This window comes from Crocodylus porosus, unplaced genomic scaffold (assembly GCF_001723895.1).
Source record: "Crocodylus porosus isolate Cpor-Errol unplaced genomic scaffold, CroPor_comp1, whole genome shotgun sequence".
Taxonomy (NCBI): Eukaryota; Metazoa; Chordata; order Crocodylia; family Crocodylidae; genus Crocodylus; species Crocodylus porosus.
The window spans coordinates 40,931,236-40,949,460 of NW_017728915.1; the positions used below are offsets into that span (position 1 = coordinate 40,931,236).

The window sequence follows — 18,225 nt, forward strand, 5'->3', positions numbered from 1 at the left end:
AGCAGCGCTGCGCTGACCAGCCGTTGGAGAGACAAGTCTCGACGTCACCTCACCATTGCCGGTGTGTTTTTTCCTTCCCACGGTCCATCTCCAGTTGTGGCCAGTCTCTGGTGCTTTGGAGGAAGGAGGTGCGAGGGGAAAGAAGAAGAATCCTGTCCAGAAGGGATCAGCCCAGTCATCCAGCCCTGACCCCTTGCACACTCAGGCTGTAGAGCAGAATTTCTCCTAGGAAGTAAATTAAGCCTGTGATCTAGAGGAAGATCTAATTTTGTCTGAGACTCCAAGGGGTGGTGAGTCTACCACCTCCCTTAGAAAGGTGTTCCAACATTTAATCATCTTCACTACTATAAAACTGCATCTTATTTCAAAGTTAAACTTGTCTAATTTCATCCTCCAGCTACTGATTCTTGCCACGCCTTTGTTAGCAAGTCTGTAAGGCCCCCAAGCATTGGATACCTTGTCTTTATACATCAATAAGTACCTGTGCACAGTGATCAAGTCACTTCTCAACCTTTCCCACTCTAGTCTAAAGAAGTTGAGCTCCTGCAACCCAGTAGCAGTCTTCCCAGTGCCGCGCTTAAAGGTACAATTACTTCTCTACTCTGTCCCATTTGTGTCCTAGAATCACAGTAGCCCTTTTTTGCCATAGCACTACACTGCAAGTTTATGCTGAAGCAACTATCATTGACTACACCAACACGCTGCTTTTCAAGGCGGTCTCCCTTCCTGTAGGTAAAACCTACGTCCTTGTTTCCCTGTTTGAAACTTAGTTGGCTTGTGAGTATTTGGCTGGGTGATTCAGGGCACTCCTGAGCAATAAGTGGTTTTTCATTGTTTGCTACTCTGCTAATCTTTATCTCATCTTCAGACGTTACTCAGAAAAGTATTTCATTGCCTACAGTGTTGCTAAGAATATTAAATAACATGGGATCAAGACCAAATCACAAGGTGGCCCCAAACAGCCCAATACCTGCCCACTGACAGCTGTGTTTTGAGACTTGTCCATAGGCCAGTGTTGGATCCATTGGATGTGCGCCCTTTCATTTCCATGTCATGGAAGCGTCTAATCAAAATGTCATGTGGCAGTAAGTTAGAGTCCTTGGAAAAATCTAAGTGTGCTTCTTTAACATGATTGCCTTTGTCATCCCTGTGTGTAATCTTGCCAAAAACAGGAAACCCTGACACGGTCTGGAAAAAGAGGAGGCTGGAGGCCAGCACCATTGGCTTGGGCTGTCTCTCCAGTCAGTTTCTGATCAACCTTTTGCAAAGCAGCGGATGACTGACGTGTATTAGGAAGGGGTTCGACTTCAGCTTTCGCAGTACTGTAGCAAGTGTTTGTACTTGCACTGAGCTCTCGCACGGGCATCTGGAAATGTTTTCTGAAATTGAGGGGGCGTAGGGTTATCCCGTTTTACAGATTTGAGAAATGAGGCATAAAGAGATTGATTAAATGGGCCAGCATCACTCCACTAGGGCTAGTCAGGAATAGAACCTGGCTCTCTCCTAACTGCTGCTTTTGCGGGGTTTAACCTCAAAATGTGGCACTAGGACAGAAGCAGTACACTGCTGCTCTTTAATCTGCACTGAGACAGAGTAGCCAAGATGAGTGGCTTGAATGAAGGAATTGGGCACTCAATGGGGCTATGTTGGGCTGCCTGGAAGCAAGCCAGTGCTGTAGTGAGTGGAATATTTAGGTATAGTTTAATTTGAACATAATCTTGGAATGAAGATTACCATGATAGTTCTTCATATGCTAGAAAAAATAAATGCTGGCCTCTTGGCCCTTGTATATACTTATTGTATGCATTATCAGAGTATCAAACATCTCAGCGTGTATTGTATTTGTCCTTGCAATGCCTGGCCCTGTGAGGTCAGGGGACCTGTTATTCTCTGTTTGCGGACTGGGAACGGAGGGACAGAGGTACGTACCTTGCCTGGGGTCACACAGGAAGACTGCGGTAAAGAAGGACTTGAACTCAGGTGTCCTAAATTCTATAATTTACAATAAAAGCAATAAAAGCATGCAACTTAGTTCTAAGAAACATGTTCACCCTGGTTTTTTCTGTAACCCTGTGGAGTTTCTGCCATCACTTTGTTCATCTGAGTGCCTCATCCACTCTGCATTTCAGGTGCTTACTAATTGTTGCACATAAAGCCTATTAGTTGCATAGGCTCGTAGTTATTAAACATGAAGAAAAATAGGAACAATTATGAGTTTGATATCATTAAAAGAAGCAATTTCATTTCCTTTCTGGAGTCAGTGTAATTTTGTTTAATACTACCTGAAGGAGTCGAATCCCCTGTGCCTGCAGAATCAGAGGCATCTACCTTGGCCTGATTTTTAATTCTCAGCCTCCAGCCTTCTGATGAAGGTAGGCAAGGGACTTGAGTGTAATCAAGTTCCCAGTAAATTCTTTGAGTTCTCCCCATGCTCACAGAATGTGGAGATCTTAAGCTTTGATAGAACAGTGCAATTTTATATTTTTCATTCAGCTACTTAAAAGGTTCATTGTTTTTTAATTAAACTGCAGGGGGAAAAAGAGGAGATATTAAAAGCTGCAGTACCGTGAAGGGGATAGCTTTTAGCTGTTACTACATGAGGAGAGACACCACAATAAGGCAAGAAGGAGTGCAGCAACAAGTCCTGTGCCTCCCAGCCTCCATTTTTTTTCTGCCTGTGACAGTAATTTGGAGTTAATTTGTGCAGCTCCTCAAACAAAAGACTCCGTGTTTTATCGCCTTTGGTTCTTCTGTCATCCCACCCCAGCTGCGCCCTCGTCTCCCCTCGCGCCTGCCCCCACGTAGCATGCACAGCAGCGCACTTCAGTGAGAAGGGCTGGGCCAGGCTCTGCTTCCCCTGCCTATAAAGCAACTCCATGGGGTCAGAGCACGCTTCTTGCTCTCCCCAATCCGGTCCTGTTTGCTGGGAGTGTTCGGCACTCCCTGCTCGCCTCCTGGGACATTGGCTGTGATGGCAGGGCTCCCTTTCTTGGCCCTTGCTGTCTTTTCCCGTGCCAGGGTAAAGTCCACGTGGCTGTGCAGAGCCCAGGATGCTGCTCTCCCCTCCCTGCAGCCCCAAGGCGGGGCTCCTGTGGCCAGTGGGGTGGTAGTGCCCCCTGCTGCCCGGCGCTGGCAGTGCCTGGCACCGCTCACACCCTGCCTTCGGAGACCGGACCCCGAGAACAAGGGGTGTGGGAGCAGTTTTGGGGGCGGACTGGCAGCCTTTTCTTTAAAAAATAAAAATATCAAATGGTGTGAGCCTGGAGAAGCCTCTTCATTAAAAAAGAAAATAAAAAAGGAGTCTGGAGACATACTTGGGTTTGAACCCGCATGCCTTACAGCTGCCTTTGCTTTCAGGCTTAGCACGGTGTGCTTTCGGTGCTCTGCCAGTTTTGCCGTGGTCCACACTGGCAGGATGTTGTAGTTCACCCTTTACCAGAACTACAGTCTGCTGTGCGCATCAGCTGTTCTCGTCCTCGCTGGAGGAGGAAGGCCCTGTTAGTAGCAGGTTGTACTCCACTTGCTTCATCTGTCAGCCACTGCGGCCTTTGCTGCAGATGAAACCTGAGTCCAGGGGCCCTTAGAGAAATGCAAGATACAGCTTTTTTAGTAAAGCCTTTCTGCAGTAATGCCGTGTTTCCATAATAGTAATCTGTGAAAGACAGAGAGGGAGAGAGAGGAGGGGGAAGCAGAAGCAAAAAGAAGGAAAAATACAGCTCTTGCTTTGTGATCTTCTCGCTTGTAAGCCCACTGGGGCAGGAATCATCTTTTCTCCTCTGGACGTGTGTGCACACAGTCCCTGGCACGATGGGCCCAGCCCCTCCCGCACGGCTGGAATACAGATAAATGGGCAGAGGAGGGGAGAGCGCCTTTAGATGTTCTTTGTGCTGTTTAATCTATTTATGGTATAGGAATAGCATAAATCACCATAGTAACCGAGCACAGCACTTGGTGTTTAGAATATTCCAGTAGTCGGTGCCTTAAAAGTCCTCAGTGGCTGAGTTTCTCCTGTTGGGGCTGTAGCCACGTGGCACGGGCCCAGCTCAGGCTGCGCCTTCGCAGCTGTGTAGATATCTTCAAGTAAGCTGTGCGGGAGCTAGTGTGGGGGCTGCTTGCAGCACCCCCACGGTAGCGTTGTAAGTGGGGTGGGCTGCAGACCAGCCAGGCGCGAGGTGGCTGTTCGAACGGGCAGCCTGAAAGAGTCCCAAACGCCTCGGCTGCATGGCTAGCTATGCCTGATCCAGCCCCTTGAAAGCTAGCTGCGGTGCATCTACCCAGGCTGCAGTACCTATCCCCGTGCTCCCCGCCGTCCCAGTCAGCCTTACAAAGGCTGCAGCATGCCTTTCCTGCTAAGCCACTGCAGGATTTCTGTCTCCTGGACACCACTGATAGTTTTGGGATGGAGCATGATCTCTAGCAGTACTTGCTGGGTTAGGGAGATATTAGCCTAGAATTTCTGTAGGCTGTATGGCAGGGGCAGGCAAAATACAGCCTGCCAAGCACCTTCATGCGGCCCGCAGCATCCACCAAAAAATTGCACTCCGCCCAGCCCTTCTGTCCACGAGGCATCCACATGTACACCCCCACCCCAAATATACCCTATTGCACCTTGCACCGCCCGGCCCGACCAGCACAGCTTCCAGGCAGGGCTGTTGCTGCTGCAGCCCCCGGGGACCTGCTCCGCTTCCCCTGCCTCCAGGTTGCTCCTGGCAGCAGGTAGGGAAGTGGCAGGGCTGGGCTGGGGCTGCAGCTGGGTGGGAGCTTGCAAACACCCTGCCATCCCCACACACGCACAATGTACAAGACTAAGAATTTATTTTTGAGTTATTATGCGGTCCCTTCTATATATGCTATGCAAACGCAACTAGTGACAAAAATATTTTTTTGAAATAAAATTAAAATCTGTTCTACTAAGTGTTTGACTTTTAGTGTATGAGTGTTTTTTTTCTTTTCCTGGTTTCAAGGTGGCAACTTCCTGTCCCAAAAAGAGTATTTCCTGGGGTGCAAGGGGAGGGACTGCCAGTGGCAAGGGTCAGGGAGTAGGGGGTGGGACTTCCTTCCCCAAGATGGCAACCAGGGGTGGGGCAGCTGTCAAGGGGCGGAGCTACCCATGTTGCCCTCTCCAGCTCACCAAAACTCGTTAGGCGGCCCTCCACCCAAAGTAATTGCCCACCCCTGCTGTTGGGTCCTCGGGCCTCCCACTGTTTGGTGCTGGGATGAACCTGAGTGCCGGCAGCATGGCACTCTCACGGGGAGCTGGGGTCAGGGGAAGGGAGGGGTGGGAGTGACGATCTGTGAACGGGGATGCTCATGAGCAGCGTCTCTGGGCTTCTGCCGAGGGGCAGAGCACCAGGGTGGTCCTGGTGTGGGGTGTCCTCTCCTGCGGCAGGGCAGGGGCTGTTCACCAGCCCTCCTCCTGGCTCAGCTGCTGCTAGCTGTACATGCCAGAAAAAAATAATCTGAAGCTATCTGAAAAGCCTTAACCCACCAAAAAAACTGCACAAGCGAGGGAAAGAATTTACTTTCATGAAGCAAAAATAAAACCTGGAATGGGAAAGGGAAGGCGTGAAAGAGTTAGTGACAAATACCGTGTATGGCTGGGGAGATGATGGTTTTATTGGTATTGCACGGGGGGAGGGAGAAGCTGGGAGGCGGTGAAAACACAATTTGGCCTAAAATTGAATTTCTCTGATAAGGAATTTCAGAAGCGGCCGCCTCATTCACTCAGCCACCAAATAATCATATGCGCTTTAATAATCTTTATTTTACAGGCGTACGTTGCCAGGGTAACGGAGTGTAAGCAGGAGAACAGTACCTTGCAGATCACAAAGGCAAATCTGCAGAAAGAAATTTCAGTGAGTTTCTCTCTCTCCCTTTGCAGTGTAATGACGACTCTTATTTTTCATGCACTGATTTAATAATCTTATTCAAAAATCCTTTCCCTGTTTTCCTTATTCTTGTCTGTCTGAGCATGGACAATGGCAGAAACCTGGAATTGTCAAGCCCAGTGGGCTAAGCAAACTAACAGATGTAATATGTTTAGCATTTTTATGTAATTACTTTTTATTGCTATTTTACCCCCATTTCTATCCCTCTCCAGCTAGTTGCCGCTTCCTTCCCTCTCTGGCCCAATCAGGTGACAGTAAGGGGTTGGGGGTGAGTTAGTAATTGACTGCATTAATCGGAAATTATTAGCTGAGCATGTTTCCAGGGGTGGGGGTGGGTCACAGAAACAGATCTTTTAGGAAGGGGCAAATTGAATTACGGCCAATGGAATAATGAAGCCTCCAGGCTGTAAGTTGTAGAAAGGACAATCTCCATCATGAAAGCTGTAGTATTATTTATAATGGCTTCTGCTCTCTGGCTGAAAAAGCAACGTGTGGCCCTACTGACATCCACTGGACTCGGACAGCTCGATTATTTGGTTTGGGAAATAGGTTGATTTGAAATTATTAAAAATGAAAATTCTTGAAGCTCTTCCATGATTTCGATAAGGTTGCAGTAGGAATATTACTACCAGCCCTTCTGACTGGCTGGAGTTTATGACAGGTCTATGACTTATAAATATTTTTCCTGTCATTCTCTTTGCCAAGGGCCATAGCCTCAGGAAGTAAGTGAGGGAAAAGCAGTAATCTTAGTGCAGAACTGGCAAAAAAAATAGCAACCCCTATGAAACTAAATATAAAACCCAGCATTCAAATGATGGTAAAGGTCTGACTGCAGTGCACAAATGCCAAAAAATTAAGAGCTAAGGCTGTCACTTAAACTTAGCTGGCCTGTTGTGTTGCAGTTCAGCTGAGCTGAATTTACACCTTCAGTTTGCAGAAATGCCAAGGCTTATGACAAAAGCATAAGAACAGAGTTGCAACCTTACATGTGGACACCATGCCTTTGGTGGGTTGAAATCAGGCTGCTAATGATATTTTAATGAGAAGGTTTGAACACTTTCTTGGTTTTTTAATTAAGGCTGGTGCATAGATTTTCACATACTAATCCTGTGTCTTATTGTAGCTCGCATGAGCTCACCATGGCATATTCCCCAGCAAATACCACTGTTCTTTCTGTGCCTGTATCCACCGAGTCCCTGTGAACACAGGGAAACAGGCACTAGATAAAAAAGCATTTGAGCATGGCCTTGCTCCCTGGGGTGCTGGTGGCGGCCCCTGCCTGCTTCTTAGAAGTGGCAATGATAGGCTGTTGCAGGAGCACCATCCTTGTGCAGGGCTGTAGCAGTGGTAGTAAAATCCATGGGAGTGAAGCTGAGTAGGCGGGGGGCTGGTCACGCACCAGAGGGGGCAAAAATAATTCCTAGTGACAGAAATTATACGCCAGACACCTGTGTTCTTCTCCGTCAGTATTTTCTGTGCCTTGTATGTGATCGAGTGGGAGTTAAAAATGTGAACAGCCTTGTGAAAGGTGAAGGATACTCTTGAGAATGAGGTTTAAATGCTTTACTAATAAGCTAGAAAGGCTTAATTATTTGTTACGCCATTTTTATTCATCAGAAAAAGTGCATCTGCACAGATATTTTAACCAAGTCGTAGGCCAATATCATGTGGAATGGGCGAGAAAAGGCACTTGAAAAATCCATGGAAAATTATTATGCACTTCAGGGACTTGAGACATTCCTGACTCCATTCGAAAAAGCATTGTATGAAAAGAAACATACTTGTGATCAGCAGGCAATTGTCAGTTTTGAATTTCAGGGTCACTGCAAACCTTGTTTTCCTCAGAATACCAAGAGGAATTAGCTGAATTAAATGAGCATTTCCCCCCAAAGCTGTGTATTTCACAACTGAGCTTTTACAGTCTGCAGAGCAGAGGGGGCAAAGCCTCCAGCACTCCTGAGAAATTTGCAGCTACAACCATGTCTGCCTGTGTCGCAAGCGCTGCCCCCTTTCTGCAGCTGTGTGGCCAGGAGCAGTCATACCAGTTGTCAGCCTGGCTGAAAAGCCTCAGCCCCATTGTTTGTCCTTGCCGAGCCAGGGTTAACTGCGTGCTGAAAATGAAGTGCGTGTCGTCATACAGCACTGGCTCCACACGTTACTAGAACAGAACTGAGCAGCCACTTCAGACACAGGCATGTTTAGATTTCCTCTGCTTTATGAATCATAAATCTCTTCTTAGACTTCAGCCTCTTTGGGGCAGGGACTGTCTTCTTCCTCTGTTTTACATAGTGGGCATATCTACATATGCAGTTAACCAGAAGCAATAAACTCTCCCGAGCTTATTGCTCCAGAGTTTATTGCTCTCAGGCACACCATTTACACATGTGCCCAGGACCACAGCATATTGAGCCAGGTCAGAACAGCCCTGGCTGGCAGGGGAAGGAGGGGGCTCATCCTGCAGCCCTGGGCTGTTCCCTGTGGCTCAACATGCTGCAGAATGGCTGGCTGGGGCCCAAGGGTGCTTCAGCATGGAGCTAGCTGGCAGGCAGCCCCCACATTGAAGCACTTTCACACCCCAGCCAGCTCTGTCAGCGGCTACACGTGTGCTGCTGCGGAGTGTACAAGTGCTATTCTGCTGCAGAGTAAATTGGTTTACTCCAGCCTAATAGGGGTGCATGTGTAAATGCAAGACATTTACTGTGTAGCTAATTGGTCTACCGTTCAGTAAATGTCTCGTGTAGATGCGCCCAGTGTGTAGCACAGTAGGGCTCTGATCTTGATTAGGGCTGGTGATGGAGTAGATACATGTGTCCTGTGCAGGCAGGATAAGAGACCCCTTTGTCTGTCTGCCTATCATGATTGTGGAGACGCTCACAGAGGCAGCCAGTTGTGGAGAAAAGGAGGGCCCTTGCCCGCCTCCCACTCCATAGATGAGTCCTTGATGAAGGGTGAAGCCTGTGTGCTTATGGATGGGTCTTTCCTCAGCCATCTCTGCTATACTCAGATGAGCTTGGACCTGCCCAAATGGTTTTACAAGATGGACAAGCTGCCTGTGGGCTTTCAGGCCCATGGCTGAAGTGAGCTATTCTGTTTTGGCTGCAGGTTGGGAAAAAATTCTGTTTTGGCAACTAGAGGGGCCCTGCGAGATCCAACACGCTGGGATTTGTAGCACAAATCTAGCTCTTCTCCCTGGGCTGTCTCCTACCCTGTATTGGCAGTGATGCCCTCCCCATGCAGGGCCTTTGAGTTTTCTCATGGTAAGAATTGAATAGCAGTAACACACTGAGGCCCACTTCTGCTGCCTGTGAGCAGGTGGCTGGTTGTGTCAGGACTATGCAGTGCAAAGAAACCTGTGGGGCTCAGGTAATGAACTGCTGACTCCCAGACACAGGGAAGCATTCCTGACTTGCAGTAGGCCTGGAAGAAATGCACAACATTTGAATTTTTAAGCAAATGCCTGAGGGACCTTACAAAATGGGGCTCCCAGTGTGCATTTGCTTTTTACCTGCTTTCTTCTCTTTCAAGCACAGTACCTTTAGAAATGCTTGGAAGCCCCAACAGCTGGCTCTTCTTGTTTGTGGGACTGATCAGGAGGAGCCTGAGGTCCTGGGTGATGCTAGAGCAGTCCAGGCTTGCTGAGGGGCAGCTGTTCCACCTGGTACTTGGTAGGGGCATGTGTGGCAGGGGAGGGCTTTACTCAGGACTACTTGATCTTAATATACTTTCCTTAAATGGGGTGGGCTGTGGCAAAGTCTCCAGGTCCAAGGCCATCTGATAGATTTGATCCCAGTGCTCCAAAACCCGTAGTATTTCTAGTGCTAAAACTGGCTTCCCTGTTCACCTGGATACTGCTGCCTTTTGAAATGGAAACTCTTCTGATCCTGCAACCTCTGTGTTACTCTTTAATTGTGTGTTTTGAAGCATCATGCAGGCAGCTGTTCAACTACTAATCAGCTTCACTGGGTTGGTTTGGTCTCTGGGACTGATATGGCAGAACAGCGGTTGATGTAATTGCAGCTTTGCGTCAGGGCTTTAGCGCTGGAGAATTTGAAAGGTGCAGGTTTGCATATCACTGAGTTGTGGGATAAGAGGCTAGTCACAGCTGCAGGAAAAGACCCCCTTTGCTCCTGTAAACTGCATCTTGGTCTCCTAGCACTTGGTACCTATTCCCAAGCAGCAAAAAGCAATGTTACTGCTGGTGTCTGAACCCTTGTAGTGGTCAAAAGGCTAGCTGGGGATTTGAAAAACAATTCCTACAGAAGGCTGGTCTGTGAAGTGACTTGGGAGCTGCTGCTGCTAGAAGCTGCCTTTCAGTGCCATTGCTTCAGCAGCTTCAGGAGTCCTTCCTGATTAAATAAAAAAACCCACCAAACAAACAACCCCCCCCCTCCCACTTTATGGGGAGGAGAGAGACAGGTCCATTTGTCTCTGCCTTGCAGGCACTGTGACTTTGGCACTTGCAAAATTATACGCTTTGGCCCCAGTTTGTATTATGACTCCGTCTGTCTTGCCTTCCTTCCCAGGAAGCAGGGCCTCTCCTGGATGTTTTAATTGCTTTACGCTTTAATATAAATGTGTTGCATTTTGCTACTTGTGGGGTCAAGAGTTTGGTAGTGCCAGGGGGAACCAGCTGGCATGTGCTGGCATGTACAGGCTGTTTTCATGGCCCTGCTGACGCATCTGTCTGAGACTTCTCCCACATCCTGATAATAAGACCAGATGTGTGTGCCACAGAACCTGAGTCCTGGCTCGCAACCGGAAATGTTTTACCAAGAACAGAAATCACCTTGGATAAATGACTGAGCTAAAACCCTTCCTGGTTCTCCTGTACTGATTCTCATCTGTGATCTTCATTCCCAGCTCAGAAAAGCCCATGGGAACATAAAGGCTTGCAGCACGATGGGATGGTCAGCAAGACTGAACACTGGCAGCAAAACTGAAATGATTCTAAAGGGAAAGGCTCCACTCCAAATGCTACTGACATGAGAACACACTGGCCAGAGCGCTTGCCTGGGCGGTGGGAGACTTGAGGTCAGGCTCCTGCTCTAAGGAATATCCCAAGAGGAAACTCCAACAGACCGACCAAGGAGGCCACCACCTACATGCCAGAGGAGTGCCACAGATGCTGGGCTTATAGGGCCGTCTTTGTAGCCAAATGAATATTTTGTTATTTATACAAATCATTAATTCAATTATTTAAAAATTCATCTTTTATCCTCTTGTATGTAGGGATGGTATTCACTTTCAATATAAATCCTCTGAGCCAAGTAACTTATAGACATGCCACCTGGGCTGCGTTTTTGTGGGTCCAGGAGAAGGTTGAGGAGCGGAAAGCATCCTTAGAAGACAAGGAGTCTCTTGAAGCGGCCACAGCAAGCATAGGGAAAGTTAAATATGCAGGGGGGTGCTGGCTGACTAGCAAGCCACTTCAGCTGGAAACCAGGAGTACCAAACTGCTCGTAAGATATGAAGGTTTTGCCTCTGATGGCAAACAAATGAGCTTCTATCTTGATCTCTTCAGTAATTTAGCTCTGCTTTCTCTTCGGCTTGCGTTAGTCTTTTGCCATTTCAGTACTTTGATCTGCTGATTAGGACATAGGAGAGAGGCTTCGTTGCTATTGATATTTTCTCAGAGGAAATGGGAAACCTGTTAAGTAAACCATACAAATCCTCCAAAAATGCTTGTGTGTGAAATAAATCTTCAGGAATCTTCTTGCTTTCATTCATTCTCATTCCTGGGCCTGCTCTCGATGCTGTCCCGGTCAGGGTTCTTGGCGTTCTCAAGTGAGGTGCTTAGAGGTGTTTGAAAATTCATGCTTTGGGAATGCCCAGCGCTGGCTTTGTTCTACCAGCAGCCAAGCAGTGATGATCCTCCTGCTTTCTTGCTGTAGGATTTCCTCAGAGAGAGAACCTGATTTCTTGCTTTGTTATCCCTGGTTTTGGGAGGTTGGAAGCCTCTGCTTTGAAAGCTGGGCACTGTTTCCTGTACAGCAGCTCAGCCCAGGTACAGATGAAGGGAAAGATGTCCCTGGGGGACTGAAGACACTCACTGTTCAGTATTCACATGCTCCAGTCAAATGGAGATTGGCGTGTTGCAAATGTCCAGTTCTGATTCCTTGTCCAGGAAGAAAGCAAGTGTTAGATGTCTGGTGGCAGTGTGTGGATCAGTGCATGGCAGGATGCTTCATGAAACTGCCAGGAAGGGCACGTACCCAGACGCTCCATTGCAGAGAGAAACCATGGGACGCCCACGTGCCTGATTGACACTGGGACAAGCTGGGGACCGACTCGTTGGGCAGCAGCTCTGCAGAAAAGGACCTGGGGGACAGGGGACAAGAAGCTAAACAGGAGCCAGCAGTGTGGCCTTGGTGCCAAGAAGGCTACCAGCATCCTGGGCTGCATTGGTAGGAGCGTTGCCAGCAGATGGAGGGACGTGATTCTTCGCCTTTGTTCAACACTGGGGAGGCCACATCTGGAGTCCTGTGTCCAGTTGTGGCCCCCCACTACAGAAGGATGTGGACACATTAGAGAGAGGCCAGCGGAGGGCAATGAAAATGGTTTGGGGGCTGGGGGACAGGACTGGTGAGGAGAGGCTGAGGGAACTGGGCTTGTTTAGTCTGGCGAAGAGAAGTCTGAGGGGGATTTCAACTCCCTGCCAGGGGGTTGCAAAGACGACAGAGCTGGCCTGTTGTCAGTGGGGGCAGATGACAGGACAAGAAGTTGCACCAAGGGAAATTGAGATTGGATATTAGGAAAAACTTTCTCACTAGGAGGGTAGTAAAGCACTGGAACAGGTTACCTAGAAAGGTGGTGGGATCTCCATCCTTCGAGGTTTTTAAGGCCTGGCTCAACAAAGCTTTGTCTAGGATGATGTAGTTGGGGCTGGTCCTGCTTGGAGCAGGGGATTGGACTAGATGACGTCTTGAGGTCCCTTCCAGCCCTCATTTTCTACGATTCTTTTGTGTGGTCTAGACTTTGCATTTGCCACCACCAACCTGGTCCACCCCAGTGGACATGAAAAGAGGAGGAACAGAAAAAAATGAATCTTTGTGAGAAAAGGACCTGTATATTTTTCAGCCATCTTACAAGACAGAGTGGCCAACTGTCAGGCTTTGCTAAATAAGCTGTGATTACCTTAAGTGGGGCAGTTAGCTAGTTTCAAAAGGTCCCTTAAAGCTCTTTCTCTGCAGTGCAGCTGATTGCTGTGAGGCCTTGGAGCCCCAGTCAGGACCAGAACCTATTTGTGCTCAGTGCTGCACTGGTACAGAACAGAAATGTCCCTTTTCCGTGGAGCTGCTGAGTTAAGAATAAGGTGAGGGACCAGGGATAGATACTGGTAGGCCATTGGGAATCCAAATACAGTACAGGAGAGGTTTCAGGAGGGATTTGGAGGACATGGGGCTGGTTTTCGTTGTGTGGCTGCGTCTTAACACTGCTACACAGGAAGCCTCCTCAACTTCAGCCTGGATGTGAGGACAGACAGAACAATTCAGGTTGAAGATGACAGAGCCATAGCTGGGGGCAGGGGGCAGGGGGCACTGACTTGACAAGGAATGAGCAGAAAAAAATTGTGCGCCAGTGGTGGTAGTGACAACCAAAAGTTGTTGTCGCTGCCCACGGCAGCTGGCCGAGGTGCCCAGCCATGTCATTACACCTCTGAAGATGACACTCCAGTTATGGCTTGTGAGACTGGCTGGACAGTGATACTGTCTCTCCTTAGCCAGAAGGAAGGGAGCAGGGAGGGTGTCTTTGGTTGGGGGATTAGGAACTAGTTTTGCCATGTTGAGCTGAGCAGCAGATTTCAGTCTTCCCTCTTGTATCTTCACACCCCTTCCCTTTGCTCAGTCGGCAATGTCCAGGGCCTTGGTGAGGACCTTGACCTTGTGTCGTGCAAGTTCAGGACCAGGGGGTGATTCCACCCCTTTGGCTGCTTGAATCATGTGTATGAGAGATTTTAATTTTATCGTTTGTCTTTAAATACATCTAGCAGTCTGTGATAGTTTATTGTGGACCTAGATGTACCATGCTGTAATCATGATTATATGATTATTGCATGGTGTCACTACTCCCCACCTCCTAACCCTAACCCTAACCCACATCCTTTAATTTAGAGAGGTGCCACATGTTTTTATCAGCCATAGAAGAGCAGCACACTTGTAATCGTAAGCAGGGCTAGGTGAGCTTGAACTGGTCTGAGCCTTGTGTCAGGCACTTGGTTTTTCCAGCCGTGCCGTTGCCCTCTTGGTGCTGCTCCATTGGGTAAAGTCCAGAGTCAGGGGGAAAAAGTGAGCAAGAGAGACAGGAGCTAGAGAGGTCTGTAATGGTATCTCCTGGCTGCTATGCTGAAACCAGAGCTGAACCTTGGTGATGTTAAAAGGTCAGGTAGTCCATTCTGCATGAGAACAATGTGAGAAAACTGCCCTGTCGGTTTTCCATCCTGTAGTGGCTTCAGGGGGTGCTGGCTTAAAGATCTGTGGTGGATCTGTGGTAAGGAACCTGTACTAGAAACGAAGAGGAGAGGAATCGCATAGTATAGCCAGGCTGCAGGGAGGTAAGGGCAGTGTAAAGGAGAAGGAGTTGTTGATGCCAGCAAGTCTCAGGGTGGGAACATTACCCACAAGCAGCAGTCTGTGCACGTCATTGGGCTTCCACCAAATGAGGGAGGCAAAATCAATGGTTAGTCTTAGATGTCTGAACTGCCCCAGCTATTACTGAGCCCTCCTGGGTTAGAGGATGAGCCTGCCGTGGTCCCAGAAAACTTCCCTTTCCCCCTTAGCTGCATGGCACAGCTTTACCTTTTTCCTATTTTTTTTATTTGACTTCCCAGAGTGTGTAGAATAGTAATACAAAAAGCTCAGTCTTCCCAAAGGATGAGTCCAAGCAGCAGCAGCGGGGCCAAGAGAGCACAGGGCTGTGAGCCAAGTCCATCAGGACCCAGGGACCTGAATTCTGCAGCAGACCCCTCCCTGTTTCTGGTCGCCCAACAGGCTGTATGTTTGACACCCTGGTCTACCCTGTTCTTAAGACTGCACAACAGCCAGGCACAGTGCCCCACAACACCAGAGGCACCCTAACCGGCCACAGGTAAAGAAGGGGAACAAGGGCGCTGTCGTTGTCCTACCACTGTAAGGACAGGGAGAGTACGTTAGTAGGTCTGGCAGGGAGCTGTTTAAGGAGGTAAGTTGTTTGTCAAGTTGCTTGTCTGTGAACAAAGGGAGGCCCCACATTTCCGTGATTGTCAGGCATGGATTTTGAGGTCTGCAAGATTTCCCAGTTTAGTTGCTTTGGGGGTACAGCCTAGAAATTCGGGGTAATATTCCATAACACCTTTAATGCTAGCATACTTTGTTGATCATTTTGATTGAATTTCTTTCATTTAAATCTGTTTTCTTACTGTTTGCTCTCCTTTCACAGACCTGCATGTAGGTAAGCAGAGTCCCCAAGCCATTTCAGCCTAACTTCTGGCATTTTTATGTACATAAAACTTCACTGTTGATGGTGATGATACCTGGGATTATTTATGGGTTTTCATAAAAAACAGAAAGAGGAAAATACAGAATTGCCTGGCTTCTCTCTTCCTTCCCCCATGCCCCTCCCCCTCCCCACAGAGGAGTTTAATTTTAAATGATAAATGTGGAAATTAGAGACCGTCGAGAAAATCCAATTTGGTGAGGAGTTTTAAAAATCCCATAATAAACGCAGAGTGAAATGTATGATTTAATGCGGGGCGCCAATGGCTGCTATTATGTGCTATTAGCAAATCGGGGCTGAGAGTGAATCTTTATCACTTGGCGAGTGCGGGCTGGTCCTGCCTTTCCTTCTGCTATTGATTTGTAGCCGCTTGTCATAATGACATCGGGAAGCAATGAATGGAAGATGTGCTTTTGATAGGATTGAGGGGGTGCGAAGGGGGGAGAGAAAATTCAGCAAGTTTTCTATCTCTTCTGCCTGATTAGATTTTTTTCTTCTTTTAAGAGCCTTCACATTCCAATAAAAATGCTAAATCAGCTCTGAAGCAGAATTGTTAGGGAGTAAATAGCTAGTCACATTTAAAGGAGGAAAAGATCTGACTTTACAGCTCTGACTTTACAGCGTTGGGTGAATTTGAAGAATAGTTCTGGCTTCATGAAAGCGAAAGCGGTGGGTGGTTTGGGTGTGAGAGAGAGCTTGGTTAGGAGCATCTGTACCGGTGGATGGATAGGCAGGTACCACAGCTAGGTGCTGGGTGCTGGTGTGTGCAGAAGATGAGGCCAATCACAGTGCAGAGCTATGAAATGTCTGGGGGTCCCTTGTCACAAAAGCAGAAAGGGTGCAGCATTACTGAGTCAGCCTCTGCTTCGCTTTGTCGTACCAATGACAAAGATCTTCCTGGGGTCTGGGTTACCTGCCGCTGGAGGCAGGTGCTTCCCGTGGAAAATAGAAAATGGGTCTGGTCAAGGGAAGCAGAAATGCTGCGGTGTTTGGAAATGACTTCTGTCTCAGGATTTCCTTTTTCCTGGTCAGGGTGCAGGAACTGCTTTGCTTCCACATTGTCTCCCCAGCATGTGCACGCTCCTACCGCCACACGTCTGCATGTATTAGACGTTGGAGCCTGTGCATGCATGTGACACCCCTTGTAAATCTGCTCTACTCTGAGATGCCATGTGGCTCCCACCCTGTGCTCTGTGGCGCTGGGGAGAGGAAGCCAATGAAGTCCCTCTTCCTGTACTTGGGGAAGTCGCCGAGCACTTCCTCTTCAGCTCCTGGCTGCTCCCCCAGGACTGCCCTGATCACCTCCCCACCTTGGCCTGGGCCAGCCTGCACTGTGCTTATTTACAGAAGCCTTTGCCGGGGCGGTCGAAGGAGCCTGCTTTACAGGCTCCCTGTCAGAGCACCAAGTGGCAGATAGGAAATCAATGCAGGGACTCCAAGCACCTACTTCATCACTCGAGAGGAAGAAATACAGCATTCCCACTCTGGGCTTACCGCTCATTAAAAACAAATCCTTTAAAAACCTTTTATATGAGAACAAGGAGGGCAAGGGGAGAGCTTTGGGAGGAAAGCCCTGCTAAGTCTTGGCGGCCGAGGCAGCCTGCCACACCGACTGCTGGCTTATGTGGCTCTGTAGGTGCTTGTGGTGCCTTGCAGACAGGTAGAAATGACAGCTCTTGCCCCAAGAGCTGGAGAGTGGCAAGAGGGTTTGGGAGGGGGTTGGAGGGATGAGGCTGCATGCGAAGGATCGGGGACACGTGACCGAGGGCAGTGTCTGGGATCTTCCAGGACCGTCAGCTCCCAGGAGCAGCAAGTTCTGAGGAAAGGTATGATGTGGAAGTGGATGCAGCATCCAAGAGGAAGGTCTAGGCATATGGGTGGGCTTGGGGAAAGACAACTATGGGAGCAGCAGGAAGCTGATCTGGCAGCACTGGGTGAGAGGGAGGCAGGACCTGGGTAAGAGATGGAGATAGGCAGGCCTCGAAGCACAGGCTGAAGACCTGCGGTGTTTGTCAAGGGAAAAGCAGAACCAAGCGCAGCAGATTGCGATGGCGGATAGGTTGGGGGATTTCATAGATTCATTGATACCAGGGTTGAAAGGGACCTCAATAGATTACTGAGTCCGACCCCCTGCCCCGGGCAGGAAAGAGAACTGGGGTCAGGTGACCCTAGCCAGGTGCTCGTCCAGTCTCCTCTTAAAGACCCCCAAGGTAGGGGAGAGCACCACCTCCCTTGGGCGCCCGTTCAAGGTTCTGGCAACCCTTACTGTAAAGAAGTTCTTCCTGATGCCTAACCTGAATCTGCTCTCTGTCAGTTTGTGGCCGTTGTTTCTAGCTGCTCCGAAGGGTGCCCTGGTGAACAGAGCATCTCCTATCCCTTGCTGTACCCCACTGATGAATTTGTAGACGGCCACAAGATCCCCTCTCAGCCTTCTCTTGTGCAGGCTGAAGAGATTCAGGTCTCTCCGTGGCTGCTTGTAAGGCCTTACCTGCAGGCCCCTAACCATACTAGGTTATCCACATCCCTCTTGCAGTATGGTGCCCAACACTGGACACAACACTCCAGCTGCGGCCTAACCAAGTATCACCTCCCTGGACCTGCTTGTGATGCACCTGCTAATGCATGATTGAGTGCAGTGCAGGTGGATCTGAGGAATGCAGTTTCCATTAAGTGCGAGATGTGGAGGATAGAGTGGTCACCATGACATGACCAGAGCATGGGCCAAAGCTTTAGCAAATCTGGAAGTGTTGCAGTGGAAGAACTGGCAGGATTTATCAGTGATTTATATAGGGAGGGGGTAGCGAGTCAGCTGTCCAGGGTGCAGTGTGGGGTGGTGGGAAGGATGGTGGAGATGGAGAAGACAGAA

General features: G+C 48.7%; 1 protein-coding gene across 1 annotated transcript in view; it reads left to right on the forward strand.

The window, feature by feature from the left end:
* Window positions 1-18,225, forward strand: part of LOC109310753 (mediator of RNA polymerase II transcription subunit 15-like) — a 141,092-nt gene that overhangs the window by 52,794 nt on the left and 70,073 nt on the right. The gene's annotated exons all lie outside the window — the stretch shown is intronic.